Raw genomic sequence first — 25197 nt, 5'->3', positions numbered from 1 at the left:
GGATACTGGATATAGATAACATTGATAATGCCAAGAAAAAGGATCTAGATGTGATTTCAGAAAAAAAGAGCAGTTTGGCAGTAAGCATATTTATAGTATTGGATGGATAGAAGAAACATGAAGCTAAACTGAGAAAGTCAAAGGCACCAGTTAAGGTGTCCTGGTTTTGTTAAAAACAAGTTTCTCTTTTAGTGAATTTCCCTGTCAGCTAAAGTCTTCTTACTAACTGCAGTTTTCCTGAAAGTTAGTTACATGTTTTGGTAGACACAGCAATGGAATGCAAGGTCATTGATAATGATGCATCCCACGAGATGTGCAAGCAGGAGGTGAACTGAAAATTGACCAACTAAAGTGTCCCATCCCATTCACGTCATACTTCATATAGAGTGGGGGATCACAAGGATCTCGTCCCTTTTTCCTTATGGCCGACATTGGGAGAGGACCTTGCGAGTCGTCCCTGCGAACAGAGGCCCAGTGACAGACTGAATCCAGCTCCGGTTGGCTGCAGAGTCCAGTCCAGGACTTCGGGTGCCAGCCCCACATCTGCCGGAGCAGCTGCCGGGACTTTCAAGATTGTTTTTGTACATTTTGTATTATTTTCTCTATTTTTATTAGTAGCATTAGTAAAACATTTTTCATTTTTCCAACTCTCTTCTCTCTGTCTTTCTTTCCCTCCCAATCACCTGTCCTTAGTGGGAAGGGGGGAGAGGGAGGGGCTGAAGGGGAAAGCGGGGGGAGAGGAGGTTAACAATACATACACGGTTTTATTGTCACCCCGCAATCGAACCACGACATAAGGGGAGGGAGGGGAAACGCTGCAGTCACCACCGAGTCTCCCAAAGGCGACGATCACCAGGACAATGTGCCCAGCAACGCTCTCTCACATGTGCTAGAAAAATGGAGCACTGGACAGGAGAATTTCATGCTGGACAAACCTCTATAAAGGGGCTAAACGAAACACCACAGAGCTGACTTTGTCCCGTTATGAATTCAGGGAAACGGTGCTTCCAGTCTCTTAACAATGCACCTGTCCTTGCCTGTGCTGTAACAGCAGTTCTGCAAAACTTAATTAACTGGGACCTGTAAAGTCCTGCAAAGTTAATATTAAAGTGGTCAAGCAAGTGCAAACTATTACTATTTTTAATAAGGAGACCTGCTCCTTGGAAAGAGATAAAGTTTTACTGCACATTTAGGAATGGGTTAGGCCCCTAAAAAAAGCAGTGAAGGAAAAACAAACTCAAACCCCATAGTTTTAATTTGAGTCTCTCTTAATTTAAAATCTGCAAGGAGAAAAACAGCTGAAGAGATGAAGCATAAAAATGTAGTAGGCACTTTGTACTGTACATAATAATTCTTGAGTGCAACTAAAATACAAAGCAGGAAGAATAGCAAATTCTAGAATTTAATCATAAAGGGTTGCAAGTGCGTGTCTGTCAAACTAATTCCCTTCATATTCATGCTAGGAAATCTTTTTTATGTTCTCAGATGTGTTATTTCCAGTAAAAAGGCTGTCCCAGGTGACAGCGGGTTGCCGTGGGGAGTGCGGTGTCTGTCCCTCACTCGGGTGACGCTGGCGCTGCAGCGCGCTGTTCATACACATTTTTTTCCTATGTACACATTCACAACTCTCAAACAACAACCTGCTCTAGTAACTACCTCTGAGCACCTTCAAACCACTTGTCTGTTGCATCTTTTTATCCTTCCTGGCCAGCTGATCAAGTACAGGAACATCAGCGATTTTTGTCAGACCCACGATATTAATAGCGAGACTTCGAAACACGTTGAAGGATGGTACTGAGGAAATGCATTACTGAGGCTGACTTACTTCCTAAACCTGGCAAGTGATTTGGCCGCTGCATTTATATCAACATCTCCAGAAAGCCGATGGACTCTCATGTTAGAGAAGATATAGAAGCTTTTATAGCTCCGTATCTTTTTGTTCTTTAGGATGCTCTAAGTTGATCATAAGGGATAAAAACCTCCTCCGGCGAAGCAAGCTGGTGGGTTGTGATAGTGGTGATAGTGCCTGTGCAGGTCACTTGGGCAGAGCCTTCACGTGTTCTTTCTGCTTGGTAGGTACTCCGTGTTTGCATTTGATTGCTCTCACCTGCTACAGCTGGTAGTTGACTTTCTAACAACCTCTCAAATGCCACGTGTAAGGGCCTGGGTGCTGGGGACAGCGTGTGACACGGCTGGCCCGGAGTACCGCACAACGGAGCCTCTGCGGCACCTGCAGATCACAACATGTGAACGCCGAAAGGATGTATTGCAAGTAGGAAAGTACGAGCAAGGAATTCTTAACTAACATTCAGAACTCTTCGGCCACATCGTGTTTACGGCTAAAACTTCTTTCAGGTCTCCCAGTCCAGCAAATGAATCAGACAGCAGGTTTGCTGCTGAGCAGTCCCGGGTACTGGTGGGAGCATACTACAAATCTGTCTCGATGTGCGTCTTGTAATAAAATTCAAGAAAGTTAAAACAAATGTAGTTTTTTATAATGTTCTTACTACAGTTAAGGACACTGAACACAGTGTTTTTCATTCATTCTATCTTGTGAAAGAACTAAAGGGGCTTAGAAGCCTCTGGCCTGGCTATTTAGCACTAGTTTTTATAACATCTGCTTCTCTACAACACGCTCCTAGCAAACTGTTAGATACACGTATACATCTTGATGTAGCTACATACTGGCCCCTTCAAATCATTCACGTCATGCCCTCTGCTCCTCCACATGCCATTTTCATCATACGTGAGCATGCGTAGTACTTCCAAATGTCGTTTGGGTTACCATGAAGGCCTACTTGTGAGAAGATAACGTTCGCACTTAAAAAAAATCATATTCACTTATCAAGGTTTTACTCATAGCTGAAAAAACAAAACTCCAATAATAGGTGAAAAATGAAACACAGCACTGCAAGAATTTTCGTACTCACTAACAAACATCAAAAAGTATGATTCTGGGTTCTCCCTCAGTCCTAGGATCTGTATTTTTTAGAATTGTTGATTGTCAGATTACAGAAACAAAATAGAAATGAAAAATAAAGCAGGAAAAATACACATCAGCCGCGTCTTTTGGAGTGTCCAGGCACAGAAACAAGCATCCAGATGCTCTGTTTGCATCTTAATTAGTGATAATTAGTCAGTAATTTGAGATCCTAAAAGCATCACATATGACAAAAGATTATTTCCACTTTGTGACTAGTCTCTAACTGCTTACTTAGATTGATTAAAAATAAAACCCAAAAATCTTTCAGCTGCCTAGGTAACATGTTTCCTGATGTTCATTGCTAAATTTTTAGATAAAGTTTCTCAAGAGGCCTTGAGTAATTAAAGAGGTTTTAATCACCAGGATGCTGTAGTGAAGGAAGGCTGTTAATGACATGCCAGAGTGTGCTCAGTACTAGACGGAACATAAAGGCAGCTATGGATCTTCCTCAGGGCGTTCCCTTCTGCACACACGGACAGCTGACCCAGCAATGCAGGCAGCTCTGGCTGAGCCGCGCAAATAACGTCACGGTCCAGGAGTTCTCCTGGTCGAATAAATGACCGGCCCACGGCTAGAGCACGTCTCCTGCCACCTGTGCAGCTCCACGTCAGCACCCCGGGTCACTGAGCACCCCCGGTCACTGAGCACCCTGGGTCGCTGAGCACCCCGGTCGCTGAGCACCCCCGGTCACTGAGCACCCCATGTCAGTGAGCACCCCATGTCACTGAGCACCCCATGTCACTGAGCACCCCCGGTCACTGAGCACCCCATGTCACTGAGCACCCCATGTCAGTGAGCACCCCGGTCACTGAGCACCCCGGTCACTGAGCACCCCCGGTCACTGAGCACCCCATGTCACTGAGCACCCCATGTCAGTGAGCACCCCGGTCACTGAGCACCCCGGTCACTGAGCACCCCCGGTCACTGAGCACCCCATGTCACTGAGCACCCCATGTCAGTGAGCACCCCATGTCACTGAGCACCCCCGGTCACTGAGCACCCCATGTCAGTGAGCACCCCGGGTCACTGAGCACCCCATGTCACTGAGCACCCCATGTCAGTGAGCACCCCATGTCACTGAGCACCCCCGGTCACTGAGCACCCTGGGTCGCTGAGCACCCCATGTCACTGAGCACCCTGGGTCACTGAGCACCCCAAGTCAGTGAGCACCCCGGGTCGCTGAGCACCCCCGGTCACTGAGCACCCCATGTCACTGAGCACCCCATGTCACTGAGCACCCCCGGTCACTGAGCACCCCGGGTCACTGAGCACCCCCAGTCACTGAGCACCCCATGTCACTGAGCACCCCATGTCACTGAGCACCCCCGGTCACTGAGCACCCCGGGTCACTGAGCACCCCATGTCACTGAGCACCTCCAGTCACTGAGCACCTCATGTCAGTGAGCACCCCCAGTCACTGAGCACCCTGGTCACTGAGCACCCCGGGTCAGTGAGCACCCCAGGTCACTGAGCACCCCCGGTCACGGAGCACCCCATGTCACTGAGCACCCCGGGTCACTGAGCACCCCCGGTCACTGAGCACCCCACGTCACTGAGCACCCCATGTCAGTGAGCACCCCGGTCACTGAGCACCCCATGTCACTGAGCACCCCGGGTCACTGAGCACCCCACGTCACTGAGCACCCCATGTCAGTGAGCACCCCGGTCACTGAGCACCCCCAGTCACTGAGCACCGGCCATCATTGCCACCGCATCAGGCTCCTTCATGCTCACTCCTTTATTTCCCTCTCCTAACTTACATCCGATTTAGCAAGACATTCTTCCTTATTTCCAGCTGGGGAGCTGCAGTGGCAGAATGGCTGTGGTTAAATTGGAGATTCAGCTCCTGCCTCGCAGGTCCACCCTGCTCCCTGGTCCGTCCCCACCTGGTGTCCTCGCTGCTGCAGGGAGAGGACAGCGAGCAGGAGCCCCCATTGCTCAGAGGAACCGCAGGATTGCTCTCAGAACATCCTGCAGTAAGGCTTTTCCACAGTTCTGCCACATCCTAAATCATGTCATTGCACAGAACATTTTGTGAACCTTCTGTACCAGAAGAATTTGCCATCACCTGCAGTACGTGAACACAGAACTAAAATTTATTTCATCTGTTAGGAATAATGGTGATGTCTTAATCCTACAACTAAATACCACAAATCAAAGCAGCGATTAATCACAAGAGGAAACCACAGATCTGAAGTCCATCACATGCACCCACAACACACACACACAATCAGGAGGAGACAAATGAAAAAACCACACAACTGAACCCCAGGTAAATCCTGGACGGAGGTGGAGCACAGCGTAACACTCCTACGCTTTGGGACAGACACGCCACACTGCGATCAGGGTTGCACTTCAAAATCAGCGTGTAATATATAATCTACCTGGAAATAAACTGACAGCATGCTCAATGGAGTTTAGAGGAAAAATACAGCGGCTGCTGCTGAATTCCCAAGCCAGAGACCTTGTCCTCTCCACAGCTGGGAGGGATCCAGATGTGCTGCTGGAATGAGAACACAGAGCACTTTATCCGGGATCCAAACCTCTTCCCATGGAGCCTGACCGAAAAACTCCTGCCAGTTTAAGGGAACCTGAGCAAAACTGATTCCTAGTTTGCGGTTTTATCATATATTTTCTTAGTTTTCATATCTAATACTTGTATTTTAAATTAAAAGTCCCTTTGTTAGGCTGGAGTTACTGTGTGCATTTGTGATGTTTGCAAGAGGCAGCCTAGAGTGTTTTAATCTGTATATAGTGAATCATATATTATTACTGGGTCAAGATGTTCCATTATCTCTTATGGGACAAAAACCTGTGAATTATAAAACATTAAATAAGCCCAAGAAGTTAATTGCCTCTAGCAGAAGACAGGTAGTGGTATAGATAGCTACAGCTCTCTCTAGCTCTGGAAAGCATGAGTTTCACCACTATTTAAGTCCCTGGCCTTTGCACTTCAGGTAGGTATGTTGTGCCACCCACACAAGTTTCTAACCAAAGCCTGAGTTCAGTATGTGTGCACTATTTCTGAGTCCCAAAAGATACTGCAACATTTGGTACAGCCAAACATCTTGCTTAATCCATTATTCACTATTTAAAATTTTGTCAGAATTCCAGGCATGAAGTGAAAGAATTAAAAAAGTAAGATGAAGAAGTTAAGCAATCACACACCATCATCAACAACATAAATAAATCAGAAAGCCCATATGCTGAAATTCACGAATCCAAATTACATGATGAAAATCTTACACATGACAGAAAAAGCACAAAGCCCAGGATAAAAGCATAAAGAGGGCACATTTCCAGTGAGTAATGCCACAACTAGTAATGCCTGTAAGTGCATGTTTTTGCTATGAACATGTAGCTTCAGTGGTTGTGACAGCAAACATCCCTTCCTGATGCTTCCTGGAAACTTTTGCAACACAGTGCTGACCAGGGCCACACAAAAAGCTTTGCTGTCAAAGCTCCCACCAAACCCTACAATTTCTGTAGCAAATGACAGCTTTTCCCTTCCCAAGGCTTCACTGAATTAAGAGAAAATTCAGCCATTCCATAAGTGCTGGGGAGCAGGGCTGGCGGAGCCCCGACCCAGCGCCGCGTCGGCCGCAGCCACAAGCTCCGTGACAAGTCTCTTGCAGCTTTGTAGCTTCGGCCACCCACCTTTAATCTTCGTATCACATCAGTGACGAGGTGGAAAACCAGCACTTTTTCATTTAACAGATTTGACTGACTTAAAGTTTCAAACCTGATTTTAGGTGCGTAAGGATATTTAGCAGATATTACAGGAGTCTAAGAAGAAGCTCAAGCCTGCGGCTGGCAGACCAAAAGCTTCAAGGCCATGGGAAGATGTGGGAGCTGAGGGACAGGTCAGCTACCCAGGGGCAACTGCAGAAGTTGCCCCTGTAGAAAGTGTGGCCAGCAGCCCCAGGGCAGCGACCGTCCCCTGAGAATTCCTTCTTGTGCTGCAGCGTAAGTGGAGTGTTCTTGCTGAGGAACCCCCTGTACGAAAGGACATTAAGGGCCCATGGGCAGAAGAACATCAGCTGAGGGTTAGAGGTGGGCTTGGGTTACCAATTACTGGGTTAACAATTGGACTCGATCTTAAATGTTTCTTCCAACCAAAATGATTCTATGATTCTAAATGGGCTGTAGCCACCAAACAAAATTATGTTGTCACGTAGACTTAGAAAATGAAACTACAAAGCTTTCTTAACAAAGATGAGTACCACTGACTTGATCGAAGTACAAAGGATTCAAAACCCTTCCCAAATTCAAAATACAGCTGACTGCAAGTCATGAAGGTGCACTTTGCTGTAACAGTTCAGACAATCCTTCAGAGCTGCTCTGAAAGGATACAAAACCTGGGACACTGGCGTTTGATAAGCTGCTTCAAGATTTTGCAAGGAAACCCCTAAATATTAATTGCTCTGTGCTGACGCTGAATAAAGTTTTAGCATACCAGTCCTAGGGAAATAACATTTAATAATAAATTGTTTATAAAATGCAGAGGGTTTCTGTAATGAAAATATCACCTAGCATAAAAGTTAGGTTTTGTTGTTATCTGAAGAGACTAGCTAAAATTATTGGCAGAGTATTAATAGTGCCACCAAGTTGGAAAGTGGAGGTAGGAAAAACACAAGAGAAAATAGGACGTTATCAGAAACCTTCGGGCTAGAAATCTGCCTTTGAATTCCTGAATGTGTGATTAAAGAGAGTTATATAACACGGTTAAAACTCAATAAACAAAGCCTGTCTGCTTAGGAAGCCAGAATTAGACCATTTGTTTCCCATAAGGAGGAATGTTTAAAGTTATTTCTCTGTCAACGGTAAAATTATGAATAAACCTATTGAAAAATATAGAATCTGTGGGAGTAAAGAATATGCTTGGCTATAACTTCACCTTTGTTTAACTACAGAAGTACTGCTAGTTAAATGTTCCTCTATCTTAAAATATCACAGCTGGTGAGATAGCTCTCTATTCTAATCACCCACAGAGCAGGAAAAAAAGACGCAGGGCACTGAAAACAAACATCTTCCTGGCAGCCTAACCACCCCATTTGATGAAGATCTCTAGAAAATAAAACCAGCTTTAGCCAGCCTAACCGTGTCCTAGCTGGCTGTTAACGACCTGTTGTAAAACTACCTGTGTTACTGGAAAATGTAAAGCTTTTTAAAATTACCAGAGGTCATAATGTAGGTTTACAGCATTCTCTTTTTTTCAAGTAAGTGAAAATAAGGGTCACGGGTAGCTCATAGAAGCGGCATTCAAACTTTTAAATACTTCCCTGGCTGCAGAAAGTGGCCACGTCTGCTGTTCAAACATGGTTTGAGTGTTCAGACAGGATTACGAGCATTGGATGAAAGGTGCTATTTTATTTCTGCCTCTCTCTTTTGCTACGCACATAAACCGAGCAAGCCCAAGAGCATACCCGGGTTTCTCACTCTGGAAATGAGTTTTGTAGAAATCGCAGCTGACCTGACAATGGGCAGGTGTGTTATAAGAGGTGTATGAAGTCTGGTCACTCGGAGGTTTTTGTTCCCCACAAATAAGGGAGAGGAGCTGCTGCTGGGAGGGGGGAGCAGCAGCAGAAAACACGAACAGGAGCAGAGAACAGAATGAGCAGAGAACACGAACGGGCAGAGAACACGAACGGGTGAAGAAAAGAACAGGAGCAGAGAACAGAATGGGCTGAGAACACGAACAGGAGCAGAGAACACGAAGGAGCAGAGAACGGAATGAGCACAGAACAGAATGAGCAGAGAACATGAACAGAACGAGCAGAGAACACGAACAGGACTGGGCAGAGAACACAAACAGGAACAAGCAGAGAACACGAACAGGACCGAACAGAGAACACGAACAGAACGAGCAGAGAACACGAACCAAATGAGCAGAGAACACGAACAGATCGAGCAGAGAACATGAACAGAATGAGCAGAGAACAAGAACAGGACCGGGCAGAGAACACGTACAGGAACGAGCAGAGAACACGAACGGCCCAGGCACAGAACACGAACAGGACCAGGCACAGAACACGAACAGGACCAGGCACAGAACACAAACAGGACCGGGCACAGAACACGAACAGAACGAGCACAGAAGACGAACAGGACCGGGCACAGAACACGAACGGCCCGGCCACAGAACATGAACAGAACGAGCACAGAACACGAACGGACCAAGCACAGAACACGAACAGGATGAGCACAGAACACGAACAGGAACGAGCACAGAACACGAACAGGATGAGCACAGAACACGAACAGGACCGGGCACAGAACATGAACAGGAACGAGCACAGAATACGTCCGGCCCGGGCACAGAACACGAACAGGACCGGGCACAGAACACGAACAGGACCGGGCACAGAACACGAACAGGATGAGCACAGAACACGAACAGGATGAGCACAGAACACGAACAGGAACGAGCACAGAACACGAACAGGAACGAGCACAGAACACGAACAGGATGAGCACAGAACACGACCGGCCCGGGCACCGCCGGACCCGCCAGCGCAGCCGAGCGCGCCCCAGCAGCGCCCCCTGGGGGCAGCGGGTGCGCGCTGCAGGGCAGCGGCAGCACCGGGCGGGCAGGGAACCCCGCGTGGTCCTGCTGGAGCAGAGCCGGGCGAGCGCTGCCCCGGGTTTGTGTCTCCCAGCACCGAAAACACACTGACACACTACAGCCACTTAGTTAGGAGGCTGGAGCACACAATGTACCTAGAGATCAGAGCATCATGTTGGTTGGAAGAGACCCTTAGGATCAAGTCCAACCATAACCCACCCCTGGCACTGCCCCATGTCCCTGAGAACCTCATCTCCGTCTGTCCAACCCCTCCAGGGATGGTGACTCCACCACTGCCCTGGGCAGCCTGTTCCAATGCCCCACAGCCCTTTCGGGAATAAATTGTTCCCCAGATCCAACCTCAACCTCCCCTGGCGCAACTTGAGGCCGTTTCCTCTGGTCCTGGCGCTTGTTCCTGGGGAGCAGAGCCCGACCCCCCCTGGCTCCAAGCTCCTTTCAGGCAGGTCAGAGATCAGAAGGTCTCCCCTCAGCTCCTGTTCTCCAGCTGAACCCCCAGCTCCCTCAGCCGCTCCCATCACACTTGTGCTCCAGCCCCTTCCCCAGCTCCGTTCCCTTCTCTCAACTCACTCCAGCACCTCAAGGCCTTTCTTGGCGTGAGGGGCCCAAAACTGAGCTCAGGATTTGAGATTGGGTGTCCTGAGTGCCCAGGACAGTGGAACAACCACTGCCCTGGTCCTGCTGGCCACACTGTTCTTGATGCACACCAGGATGCTGCTGGCCTTTTTGGCCACCCGGGCCCACTGGTGAAGACGGTGAAGCCAAAGCCATGGTCTTCTTGGAGACTCGCAAAAGGTCAATAGTGACAAGACAGAGCAAATCAAGTACAACCAGATAGACCAAAAAGGAGTTTTCAGCGAGGGCAGTCAGACATTGGCATGGACCTTGGAGGTATTTAAAACTTGTCAGAACTAGACCCAAAGAAACCTGGTCAAGCTTTGAAGTTAGCCCTGCTTTAAGCAGGTAACGTTCAGAGGTCCCTGTCAATTTAAGTTATTCTATATTTTAATTTGGATATGAACATGCTGTTTCAACAACACACCACATATCAGAGCATGTTCCCTCAACTACTTATAAAATAAAAGGAACATGGTGGCAAGAACGTAGTGTCATCATTGTCCAATTTTCGTTTGTGACTTTCCTGTACAATGCTAAAATATATCTCCACTGTACCATGTGGTAGTATTGCTGTAACAGTTCCTTCATACTAGCTATGATGAAGGTACAAAAAGCTACATTCTAAAATCACTATTTTGCAGTGATCCCAAAAGAACTCAGAGTTTAGTAAGTATGCAGATAACAATTTCAACGAAGCTGCAGAACAGTTGAGCTCTGGTTTACTCAACTGCTCCTTGACATCCTTTCTGTAGTGCAGCTCCTCCGAGAGCCAGCGTGGCCCAAGATCACGGCAAGAAGAGGTGGAAACAGCACAATTCCTCTTCCCGTAAGGAGGGAGGCGAGGAGCTCCTGGAGCCTGCGAACAGCTGGGCAGGAGCAACCCAGCTCCCCCGGAATCACTGGGGACTGGATGGGGTTCCAAGGCTCCATTCTGCTATAACTAGTTTTTATATATAATATAATATAATATAATATAATATAATATAATATAATATAATATAATATAATATAATATAATATAATATAATATAATATAATATAATATAATATAATATAATATAATATATTATTATATATAATACTATATTATATATAATGTATATTATTATATTATATTATATTATATTATATTATATTATATTATTATATTATATTATATTATGTTATATTGTATTATATTATGTTCTATTATATTATGTTATGTTATATTATGTTATGTTATATTATGTTATATTTACATATTATGTTATATTATGCTATATTACCACAGAATCACAGAATGTTAGGGATTGGAAGGGACCTCAAAAGATCATCTAGTCCAATCCCCAATATTATGTTATATTATATTATATTATATTATATTATATTATATTATATTATATTATATTATGTTATGTTATATTATTATATTATGTTCTATAATATTTTTATTTATTTATTTATTTATTTATTTATTTACATCTGTTTTTATTTGTTTCTGTTTTGCTGTCACACTACACACTGTAGAGAACAGGATTCAACACATCAGCAACCTTAAGTCTGAGCCATTAAAATGGATAGAGTTGCTTTTTTTGGAGAAAATACACTGAATGCAATTTAACTCTTAAAACAGATTCACAGCTTGGACATGCAGAGGTGTGCCAGTTTAACTGAATGTGTGAACACAAAATTTCCACGTGTTGTTGTAGGGAAAATCCTGCTGAGACGGCAGCAACACCCCATGTGCCATCACGTCCTCGGGACAGGAACAACCACTTGTGTGAGTATCACTGCTCACTCAAAGCAAATAAGCACATGAAATAACTGAGAAGGGAAGGAGTAGGAGGTTGATGTGTAAGCACATCCTCTGCTGAGCAGAAGCAGCACAGACTCAGTCCCTCTGAACGCCTGGACCGCGATTCGAACTGAGCAGTCCTGGTCTGCACGACCTTGTATGACCCAGGAGTCAACAAGGAGACTATTCTGCACAGCTCGAGTCTGCTTTGAAAATGTGACATGCTCTGTCTGAACCACGGATTTCTAGAAATCAAGAATGCTCCTAACAGAACCTGAGATTTTTTTTTTTTGAGAGGAGTTGTTTGCTTATTCATGAATAAAATAATTTAAAATGAAATCACATAGGCGGATTCATAAATACTGTATCCAAGTCAGAGGTAGGCAGACATGTATTTTGCTCTGATCACATTCCAACAGGACTCAGCTTTTGAGCTACTTTGCAGGGAACAGCAAAATACTAATCACATCTATATGTTTCATAGCTTAAATAATTCCGAGATCGACATCATTTTTAATGTTGTTTCCTTCCTACCACTGATATTACCAAATCCAAGTACCAGGGGGACCTTGTTCACCTCAACCAGCACTCGTTCACATGAACAGCAAGACGTCCACCACCTTCACCAGATCTTGAGCAAGTCTCTATGAAAGCAAAGCCCCCACAGCGATGTTTGGGACTCTGCTTGGCAAGTAAAATATTGATGAGGCTACTGTCCTTCCACGGCTTCTTTTCATCTGGTTTTAGCAAGGAATTCCAGCAGAGGGTGGGTCAGGTCTGCACTGCGGATCGCAGCAGAACAGGATTAAGGACGGGGTTACCCTTCTGATGAATCGATGACCTGTGGTTTGGGAGCAGCCATTGAGCCTCAGGAAATAATTCCATTAAATTAAACCCAGCTTTGTGTAAGAGATACACGCCACTTCAGTTCTAACTCATGCATACTCTTTAAATGGAAAAAAAAAATCATTCATGGCATAAAATTCCTTACAGAATAGTAATTTAATTGCAAGTCAAAAGCAGGATTTAAGTTTGTTTCTGATACTAAACGGTATTTATAGAAATGCAACAGGGATATATGTGAGTCTATCATGAATGCAGTGAGAGACTGTTTTATCTGCAACAATTTGTTCCAGAATTTATTTAAATGTTTTATCACTATCCATACTCTGACAACCGGAAAATAAATAAGATGATGATGCATTACTTCCCTGCCAGTAAATTAGAGAGTAGTATTAACACAAGTACCCATAAAGATCTGCTAAAAGATGGTTTATGCCTGAAGGTGACTTTTGTGTGTTTTAAGTATGATGATGATGTTATGACTTGGGCTTTTAGAAATGTCTTAATGAAACTAAAAAAAAAAAAAAAAAAAAGTTTTGCCCAACATTTTTTGTTCCATTTGATACTACTTCCAACACTGATGTTTTTCCAGCAAGATCCATTATGTCCTAGAACGGATATGTTATTTGAGAAGTTTAAAATGGATCCTAGTGGAGTTTTTACCAGAATGTGAATATTACCATCCTCCCTACCCATGTTTGATCACAACAGACAAAACCCTGTGTAGAGCTTGATGATTAACAGTAAGTTAGGTGAAAATTTGTATTTGTCCTCAAATTATTTTTGAATCAATAATAAGCTGCAGAGCTTTAACTTGAAAAGTATGTTGGAGAGAGAAATTCGCCAACTCGTGAGAGAAGGAATCTTCTCAGGTGAGCTCAGCTGATGTTCTTCTGCCCATGGGCCCTTAATCTCCTTTAGTACAGGGGGTTCCTCAGCAAGAACACTCCACTTACGCTGCAGCACAAGAAGGAATTCTCAGTCCTTCTCACCAACCTTGCCCCCCTTTCAACTAACAGCGAAACGTGCACGGAAACCAAAAATGGAACTCAGGTGCCGTGTACCCACGGGATCACATTTTCTTCTTCCTCTGCAAACAGCCCGTACCCCGGGCAGAACCCGGCGCTTCCAGCGCTGCGCAGTGACCCCAGTCACAGCTGCTGGTTCCCAGTCCTACCCTACATGTCGGTGCTGCTTTCCCCTGAAAACACGGCCCAACCAGCACCAGCCCCTCCGAGGGAACCCTCCTCCTGCCCTGGGGCCATTCCTTTGTTCCGAGCCTCTTCTCTCTCCCACCCCCTCATTTCAACTTATTTGCTCTTGGCCTCACATCAAGCTAGAACTGTGCAACGTAGCCAATACATAAATTAGCAATAAACTTTTCGCTGTGGTCCCAGATCAAGGGTAGAAAGAGCTGCTGAACTGCAGGGCCCAGCGGCGGCGGGCGCTGCCCCAGCCCTCTGTGCGCATCTCCCCGCGGACAGTCCCTGCGCAGACTGAAATACTGAGGCTGCAGCGCGTCAGGAAATATTAGCTCAAAAGAAGAGAGTAAGAAACAAACCGACATTTTCCACAAAATAAATAGCTTACCATTAGCATTATATAAACTGTCGTGACAAACTTAATTTTGGAACTATTGACAAGAGCCTGGAAGTTAGTCTCTAATCATGAACTTTTAAAAATTGCCTTTCAAAGGAAAAGTCTCCACTCCTGTTCTCTCTGGCACATTTGTTTTCGGTTTTGGATTTATTGGCACAGAAATCACTCAAATCACAAAGCTGACCTTCAGTCACCACTCCAGGGCTTTTTGTAGCTGTTTGGGCTGTTCAGACTTTAGAGTTACTTTGATTCCTGTCATGGAAAACCATTACTCAAATCTTTCTATTACAAGCCCCCAGTTCAGGAGAAGCTTTTCATTGGATCCCAAGTTAGTCAAGGCTGTGAGATGAATCTGCCTTCTTTTAATGCAAACATGCTACACTTTAAAATATAGAACTCAATTTTATTTGAAAGTAGGCTTGAATAGGCTAGAAGTCCGCAGTAGAGAAAATTTGAGTTGGTGGGCAAAACAGATTAAAATAAAAAGATTTGATAACAGATCTACTGCCCTCTGGTTACATCCTCCTTGGCTGAAACTTTTGCTTCCATCATCCTTTCTAGTCTAACACATTTCCACGGCTTCCTGGTTTGCAGTGAGCTCTACCAGCTCCTTCTTGATTACTGCACATGGAAAGTGGTACCTGCCTGTGCCCCGATCACCTCCCGCACCCCTCACCTCTTTCTGTTCCAGCTGACTCCCATGGTTCTGCTCCAGGGAGAGCTCTGGGCTGAGAACGCTCGGCTGCTCTGCAGTGCCCGTCAGTTCCCCTGGAGCTGCGCAGGACAAAATTCTTCTCCTGACCCCACCAGACACTCTGCCGTACAGAACGACTGTGAACACACCAACCAGATATACCGTTTATCTATCACATGCACATAAAATCAAGCATGCTATGAAGAAAACCAGGTTAAAAGTGTTGAAATACCTTCCTGAATAGGGCCATGCCTCTTCAGATCTGAAGTCACCAGGACCTTCTTCACCTTTTGCAGCAGGACCAACCCATGCCAGCTGGAGGAGACGCTGAGAGCCCCAACTGCCAGTCTCTGGTACAGAGATCAGTGACTGCTGCCACCGTATTCGAGCCCTCAGTTATAATGACTTCAATAATTACTTTTATCTGAAGATGTGATCAAGCATTTACCATAATGGGATCACTCTCCAGTCTAAGATTAAGTCTTCCTTTCTAACTAGGTTTATCTACCTCCTAACTTTAAAACAACCTCTGAGATCTGAGGCCATAGCAATGTAACTTAACAGTATTAATACCAAAGTAATTTAGTATCTAAGTGCTCTGAGCCTAAGACATATTCAATGAAAGCATAAAATCCAGTGCAAAGTACCCCTGATGGTGATGGCTTTTATACAGTAATTTAGCAATTCAAACACAGATCTTCTACCTGACACTTGCTTCTTATTTCCTTTTCTCCCTTTGTTTTAAACTCTTGCATAAGAACTAACTGATAATTCTCACAAAACTTTAGGGTAGGGAAACATTGCCTACCTCATCACCAAAAAGGAAAAGGGTCCATGTAAAAGCTGACCCAATTAATGACAGCAAAAAATTGCCAGTCAGACTCAAAACTCAGGAACTCTGAGCTATAAGAGCATTAAGCAAATCGGTTTGTGGGACAATGCCTAATGCGAAGTAGGAGGAAAGCTTCATTTGGAGCTTGCCAGCTCAGCATTTAAGTTAAGCTCAAAACAAATCTCAACACTAGAAAAATACCCTTGTAGCCAACTCAGATCAAGAAATGGTTTAAACAACAATGCAGCAACCAAGAACCCGGTTTTTGAGCACTTTTGAAATTAAATGATAAGATCAGTTGGTGAAACTTGGTGGGACAAATCCTGTGACTAGAGTGGTGGTGGATGCCCCATCCCTGGAGACATCCCAGGCCGGGCTGGACGGGGCTCTGAGCAACCTGAGCTGGTGCAGATGTCCCTGCTCATGGCAGGGGGGCACTGGGGGCGCTGGGAAGGGCCCTTCAACACAAACCCTTCTATGATTCTATAATCAAATCAGTATTTCTCAGGTCCTTCAGAAACCAACATCCATATCTAACACTTGGAAAGTCAGAAGAGGCACAAACAGTGCAAGGTTCACATCATGAACGTATTCTCTTCTGATTTGGAAAAACAGGCTGTAACTAAGAAGCATTCGTTCATAGAACATAAACCTCTTCTCAGTTGCCTCTGAAACCAAGCTCAGTGCACCCGCTTGGTATCAGCTTCAGTATTTACAAGAATCAAAATCAATTGTTCATACTTGTGTTCTGAATTGTGGGGAAAAAAGAGCTTTTGACTTCTGAAATTTTCACACATTCAATCTAATAATCAAGAATAACTGCTGGTATTTTGAAGATATCAGTATACTCCTGCTGATATATTATACTTGCCTCCTCTCTACAATTGTTTTGGGGGACATTTCAGTCATGATGACTGTAGTTTTAAATAACCTAACATCCAGGAAAGGAAACTAAACATAAGCAGCACGTTTTGCTTAATCTGCAGATTAAGCTACTGTGCAGGTCTAATTTCATTCTGTTTGTTTTGTGAAGGGAAAGAAACCCCAACATTATTCCTTTCCTGATCATCAAGTTCTCAAGGAACAAACAGACAGCCATAATCACTGCAAAATACTTCAATACAAACAAAATAGAATCATTTAACAAATGCAGTCATCATTTCATTCTCCTTATACAGTTCACAACACTTTGTGTTACGTGCTCAATCAAGAAAGACCTACGTACCTGTTGTACGAGATCGCACACAGGCAAACGCCAGGCACCACTGCCCACGCTCTCCACATCTTCATCAGCTCGCATCTTTGCCAAAAGATTGCCACGGTAGACGCTGCCATGGTAGTCTCATTTTTTTCTGTTCATTAAAAGTCTGTCTGTCCACAAGATGCTGTTGATATGTCTGAATTAGTTGAAGCTGGACAGCTTGCTAGAAACTTAGCTGTGCTTCTTATGCTACACGTAAGGCATCGGCAGTGGCCAAGGGACACCAACGGCAAGCGGGGGTTTGATTTCAGTCATCACTAGCAGAAAAAGAGAATGCCATTAATAAAAATTTCACACATATAGTGACACACAACTAAGTCTCAAGTGCCATTGATATCTATAACTATGTATTTAGGACAAAGTAATTGACTCTTATTCTTAAAGATAATGAGTCCTGTAATCATTTATCTTTTCTGTTCCTACCCAGCACTAGAAATCCTCCATTCAGCAGAAAATTGCTTATAATCCGGCCAAATTACTGAATGTGAAGTGTCCCTTGGACAGAAGTTGGCTCCTTCATCACTTCTCCCTTTCGAAAGGAAAGAGAAAAGAGTAACTGAAAATGTTTTCTAATAAATGGCACCACTTTAACACGACAGTGTGGAGCTGATCAACGTCATTAACCCCACTGCACCGTGGTTGGCCTCCTCCCTGCATCATGTTGCGATGCTGAACGTGTTGCAACAAAAGCCAACTACTTATTGGGAAGAAAGTGTCTCGTCACTGACAAGCTTGTCCCCTTGCTGCTTTGCTTCAGTTCTCACTCCTTCGTGGTTTTTTTCTTTGGCTTAATGAAATCCCTTTCCAGCCAACTCAATGGTTCGAATGTACATGAAGCAAATGATTTTGAAAGGCTTGTAGCAGAACATAAATACAGTTTTCAAACCCCAAGACTCTTATCTGAACTTTTTAAAGCTTACAGGTCTTTGAAAACACTGTCAGTGCTGGCTGAGAAGGCACATAAATCCAGCCGTGTGCGGAGAGGCTGCCACGGTGGGCACCGCGGTGAAGCTGAAATTCTCCGCAATGTTACCATGGCTTTCGACCACGGGCATGCGGCTTTGGGGAAGACAATTCTGTAACACTCCATCAGCACAAGAGCCTCTTGTTCTGAATGCTGGATGCTCTTGTAGTCTTAACCAAGCCACTTATCTTGCTACCAAGCTGCCTTGAATATTTTTTCACAGGGATGCTATTCTGTTCAACTAACACAAAGGAACTATTATAACGTATGATAAAATGGACAGCAGAAGTGTTATTTAAATAAAAGAACCTTGTATAAACTGCTTAATAATAGGAAATCAAGGCAAAGAACAGATCACCAAATCAAGTATCTTGGGTGCTTGCTAGCTGAAAGTTTTGTTACAACCATCAGGTGAAAGAGGCAGAGTATGATGGTCCTTTATTCTGCAGAAGAACAGAATCTCTGTTCCTTAATTTCCGAGTTACTCAGGTTCACTGGAAGAAATATGTTTAGCAAAATATGGAAGTTTCAATAGTTTTCCTTCCACATCAAGAAAAAAAAACCAAAACAAAACAACAAAAAACCCACATACAAAATCCCCACAAAGCAAAACAAAAACCAACCACCAACCTACCAAACAAAAAAACCCAACCAACCAACCAACAAAAAAAACCCCAAGCAAACCTTCAATATTTTCAGGGAGAGCACAGGAGACTTTGCCTCCTCAAATATCACATCAGACTCTCCACTTCTTAATGTGTTTTGTTTGAGTTTTCATATACTGCAAATATTTAACATTATTTACCCTAAAGCCACCCCCATACACTGTGATGCAGTGTAAGTAACCAAATAGTCATTCCTTCTGCCATAGGTGATTTGAAATTTATTTCTGGGTATATCTCACATTTCCTCCTCCTATCTTAGAGGAAATTATATTTGTCAAGAATTGGAGAGACTACTCCTTTCCATCAGCCCTTCAAATAATATCCAGAGCTTTGTGCAACAGCAATTAAAGAAAAGATGAGTTCTGACACTCGCCTTATTTTTTATAATTGCAAGAGAAAATGTGAAACTCAGATGGGTCTTGTTAGTGCTAAATGCACTCCTACTGACTCCAATTTGTTTTGTTCTATTAATTTATCATCTTACATTTGGAATGATTTTATAGTCTGCTAGGAAAAGGTCTCAGAAGCATAAAGCGGTGAGATAATAGAATAAAGATGCAGCTAACTGTGATATTTCAGAGCAATTTCAGTACCACTTGTGAATACGCTGCTATTCCAAACACAACCCTGCAGGTTTTTATGCCCACAGCATCTACACCATTGTTTGGCATGAACAAATCTGACAGTGTCTGTGGCCAAACTCAGCGAGCCCCATCCATGTGAGCCTGCGACCCTCAAGGCAGGTCGGGCTGGAGAAGACCCTGTCATTTGTTCATCTGTAACCAACGTGTCAACAAGTCTATCAAGTCAATCCTTGAACAGCACGTGCAGCAAAATAAAATATCAGGACCATACAAAATGGTGAAGGTATTTCTTGAACACTATAATTTAGATTTAACCTATAACTTGCTTGCTAATTAGAATAAGAATATATATTGCTGCGGTAAGTTGGAACTGTGATTTAAGCTGCATCATGATGCGTTGTGATTTGGGCTGAATGCCACGCTAACCTTTGAGACCTTGAGTCTGCTTGACTGGTTTCAGGATTCTCAGGATTTGTGGCTGTCTTTTCAGATGAGAAGTGAATAATGGATTGCTTCATGCTTCTCTTATTTTATCTACTGAGAATTCCTGCCAGCTGCGAGTAAACAAAGACCATGTGAGGAATATTGTGATTTACGGATACTTCTGCTTTCCAAGACAATAAACAAGTGTTGGACAGAACTGTGAAAAACGTGCATCAGTGAGAGGCGAACAAGATGAATGAACTTCTGCAGCACACACAAAAGCACCAAGAATTACAAACTCAGTTACACCTTACCGATTAGAGCTCTAAAAGACAGTAAAGGACCCATAAAGTCAGCTGAACAGGTTTTCCAGTTGTTTTGGTTTTCCATGTATTATCACCAGTGGTCAGCAAAGGCAACTCAGTGGGTGGCAAAAGTCCCTCTGAATCAGCGACACAACATTTGCAAGCTCTGTGATGCCACAGATATCACACCACAATGACGCAAAACTATGTTTTTAAGTTAGACTCCAGGCACTATTGGCAAATCTCTTACTTACTAGTATCTTCGCTACATTTCAGCTAGAATTGCCATGCTCTCTAAATTCCCTGTTTTATTTTACTACATTTTTTTTTTCTTTCTTAGCATTGCTATTGACCCACTTAAGGACACCTGATGTTAAAAGAGGCCGTATCTCTGTGCATAGAGCTAGAGTGAATGAGGCACACATATAGTGAATTCCCTTCATTTTTGCAGAAGATATTATCAGCCTGCAAAGGCAAATATTTGCCTGTGTTAAGATACACAGAGACTCATAAACTAGTTTATTTGATAACAATCTTTATATTGTTTTGAAAAATACCAGCTATGCTTTTAAGACTTCATAGGATTAGGAGAGTAAAAGCCCAACATGCTACCCAAGAACCACAAGTGGGAAGGGCCAGGAGATGTGGTCATTCCTCACGCAGCCACACTCGATCTTTTCTAAAACAAAACAGAACACATGAGCAGAAAACAATTTCTGTTTGGTAAGCATCATCATGATGACAATCACTTACCCGAAGGTCACAGAACCCCAGGCTGGTTGGGTTGCAGGACCTCTGTAGATCCCCCAGCCCAGCGCTGCTCACGCAGGGTCACCAGAGCAGATCACACAGGTCGGTCCAGACAGGTTTGAATGTCTCAGAGCAGGAGACTCCACAGTCGCTCTGGGCAGCCTGGTCCAGGCTCTGGCACCTCCCAGCAAAGAAGTTTCTCCTCATATGTCCACCTGACCAAAAAAACCAAAAAAAACCCAAAACCTAGAAAATGGAAGACATTTTAAAACATTTTAGCATAAAATATTTCAAATGTGTTTGAAGCGCTCCAAACCAAAAATCGATGCAGAAATACATTCCTTGTAGGAATGCCAGCCAAAGGAATATATGGAGGAAGCCAAAGCACATTATCGATTAACACCAGCATCCAGCTGCAGTCCAAAGCCACAAAGATGTCCATAAACACCCCAGCAGTGTGGCTGAGGTGGCCCCAACATGGTGTGGCTGGCAGGGGGAGGACGGCACCCTAGTTTGCTCCCATGGGAAGGACAGCATCCCAGCTTGTCCCATGGGAATGGCAGCACGCCAGCTTGTCTTCTTCTCTCACACCACAGAGCTCTGCACTGGAAACCCCTCTCAGATTCTCATGGCTGAGCTCCCACCAGGCTCCAGCGGACCCATCCAAAGGGACTTTGCTCTTGTATGAGCAAAGGAAGATGAAGCCCACCTTTGCCAAGACATTCCTGTGGTCATCAATGGATTTACCTGAGTCCCTGTGCTTTACCTTGGTTGAGGTAAATATTTCTAGACTTGGTACATTCCTGAGGATCTTTCCTGTAAGTCGCGTGGAATCACCATGGTAATATTCTCCACTTGCAGTAATTATGCTGATATATCCTCTCTGAATATCTAAGACAGTTAAAATCTGCAGAAATAAAAGTAATTATATACCACTCAGTGTAATACAGCTGTGGACAGCTGTAAATAAAGTGTTTACATGGGAATGGAGACATTGCAGAGATTTAGAAAAGTGTGTTATGAAAGACAAGAAAATAAGCCTGTTCCAGTTTGTTAGAATATGCAGTTTAATCCATGTAGAAATCTTGTTCATCAGTAATTATAGAAGGAGATAAGAGTCTTCTCAATTAAGATCAGGCAGAAAATGCTTTCATTTAATGTGCTCTGAGAAGTATCGCATCAAAAATAATTAGAGAGAGATGTAAAAACTTTTGGATGTTTTAAATATATTACCTCCTTTGAAATTTAGAAAAGCTTCAAAGAAACATCAGGTTCTGGCATGCTATGGAAAGAGCGTTTGTATTTAAAAACAACAAGGCCTTTCCTCTCGTTTCATATATATTTGACAGAGTCACTCAAAAATAATAACTGAAAAACTAATTTAAATTCCGACATGATCCTGTGGATAATACTTTTAGCTCAATGGTTGGAATTATTAGGAATGAGCCCGTGGCAAACCCTAGATTGGAAACACAACACAAAGGAGTTTCTGTCAAGCTTTTCCAGTTATTAGTCTTCTCTTCCTGGTTATTTATATTTCCTTTCAACTCACATGTATAAGTCATCCAGCAGGAATTACAGTGGCACCAGCTCTGAGCAACCTGTGTGGCAAGCTGGCTTTCGTTTGCACGTTTTATGAGTTTATATAGGAGACAAGAATGCATTTTCAAAATGTTGCATTATTGTTACATTTTGACAATCTCTACTCATTCCTTGTGCCTCTGGTAACCAGTCTTCAAGGCCCACTCTTACTCATTAACTAATCAATTACACACTCGCTAATCTGTTCTATCCAAAGATAACAAAGGAAAAGGCAGACATGGATTTCCTTCTACTACTTGAAAACGATTTTCTTTAAAACCTGGTTACACAAACCCATTCTTAGCCATGGCCCCCCAGCCTTCTATATGAATTTTCCAAGCATCCGTGTGAATTCATTTTGATGTGAAGCGCCGATTGTACTCACTCAGCGGGCTGTTCGGCATGATATGGATTGGCTAAGCACTGCCGTCAACTCACTTACTGTTCACACCCGGTACCCCATTTCGGACAGAGATAGATTACAGTGAAACAAGAAGCAGACCTACTGGAAGGCAAAAAATAGCACCAAAAAAAAAAAAAAAAAAAAGAAAGGAGAAATATAATAGTCATGGACTGGAGACAAAAGAAAAGACAGAAACATGGAGATTAAAGACAAACATTGATCAAAGATAGAAAGGGAACTGCAGACAATGAAAACCTGTGATCAAAACCTGATGGAAAGGGACATGGTGAGATGTGAAAAAAGGAGAGAAGAAAAAAAGCCTCAGCTCGCTGCTTCAGGATATCCTACATGCTTTTGATTCTCTACCAGTCTCTAATCCAGCCATGGTTAAGAAAGAAGTATATGAATTTCTCTACATCCCCCAGGGATAAAATATTTTTTTCCTGGATATCTTATCATTAACTCTCCCTTGTCCACTTTGCTGTGATGTTCATCTTCCCAACACTATTTTCAACCTGCTTTGCTGGTTGCAGGAAAGGATCTTCTCCTATTCCAGTTACAAATCTCTCCACAAAGCATGTGTGTGACACTCTGACGAGCCAAACTCCGTCACCAGTTTTATTTCTGCAGGACTCCTGCTGCAAATAACCCCGCGTGGCTAACGGCGGAGCCCGTGCCAGCCGCCAGCCCCCCGAGCGGCCGGGCCGAGCGCCCGCCCCCGCGGAGAAAGGCCTCGCGATTGCTGTGACGCCAGCTCGGCAACAATTAATCGGAACATGGAAAACGTGAGTTTTATTCCCAAATAAAAGAGCTGAAACCACACAGAAGAGGGAAATGGACTTTCAACCCGTATGTTTGAGCCCATACGCTATCAGTTGTAAGCGTAATTTGTGGTCCATTGTTCCCGCCGCAGATTTTGGCCAGAAATAGGGTCATAGGACCACAAAGATGCTGAAGGGAGTGGAGCATCTCCCTTATGAGGAAAGGCTGAGGGAGCTGGGGCTCTTTAGCTTGGAGAAGAGGAGACTGAGGGGTGACCTCATTAATGTTTATAAATATATAAAGGGTGGGTGTCACGAGGATGGAGCCAGGCTCTTCTCGGTGACAACCAACAGTAAGACAAGGGGTAATGGGTTCAAGCTGGAACACAAGAGGTTCCACTTAAATTTGAGAAGAAACTTCTTCTCATTCAGGGTGACGGAACACTGGAACAGGCTGCCCAGGGGGGTTGTGGATTCTCCTTCTCTGGAGACATTCAAAGCCCGCCTGGACGCCTTCCTGTGTAACCTCACCTGGGTGTTCCTGCCCTGGCAGGGGGATTGGACTAGATGATCTTTCGAGGTCCCTTCCAATCCCTAACATTCTGTGATTCTGTGATTCTATAACAGGTCCACGCCCCGAGGGTGACAGGCACTCTCAGAATCCCTGCGCTAGTATAAATAATTGCTGTTGATTTTGGCTGTGTGAGAGCTGAACCCTGTTACTGCTGGCACCTCCAGGACTGCTCTGTGCTGACGTCCCCATCGCTGTCCCACCTCCAGGACTGCTCTGCGCTGACGTCCCCATTGCCCCTCCACCTCCAGGACTGCTCTGCGCTGACATCCCCATCGCTGTCCCACCTCCAGGACTGCTCTGCGCTGACGTCCCCATCGCTGTCCCACCTCCAGGACTGCTCTGCGCTGACGTCCCCATTGCCCCTCCACCTCCAGGACTGCTCTGCGCTGACGTCCCCATCGCTGTCCCATCTCCGGGACTGCTCTGCGCTGACGTCCCCATCGCTGTCCCACCTCCAGGACTGCTCTGCGCTGACGTCCCCATCGCTGTCCCACCTCCAGGACTGCTCTGTGCTGACGTCCCCATCGCTGTCCCACCTCCAGGACTGCTCTGTGCTGACGTCCCCATCACTGTCCCACCTCCAGGACTGCTCTGCGCTGACGTCCCCATCGCTGTCCCACCTCCAGGACTGCTCTGCGCTGACGTTCCCATCGCTGTCCCACCTCCAGGACTGCTCTGCGCTGACATCCCCATCGCTGTCCCACCTCCAGGACTGCTCTGCGCTGACATCCCCATCGCTGTCCCACCTCCAGGACTGCTCTGCGCTGACGTCCCCATCGCTGTCCCACCTCCAGGACTGCTCTGCGCTGACGTCCCCATCGCTGTCCCATCTCCGGGACTGCTCTGCGCTGACATCCCCATCGCTGTCCCACCTCCAGGACTGCTCTGCGCTGACATCCCCATCGCTGTCCCACCTCCAGGACTGCTCTGCGCTGACATCCCCATCGCTGTCCCACCTCCAGGACTGCTCTGCGCTGACGTCCCCATTGCCCCTCCACCT

This window comes from Caloenas nicobarica, chromosome 14 (genome assembly GCF_036013445.1).
Source record: "Caloenas nicobarica isolate bCalNic1 chromosome 14, bCalNic1.hap1, whole genome shotgun sequence".
Taxonomy (NCBI): Eukaryota; Metazoa; Chordata; class Aves; order Columbiformes; family Columbidae; genus Caloenas; species Caloenas nicobarica.
Note: the sequence above shows the minus strand (reverse complement) of the source record.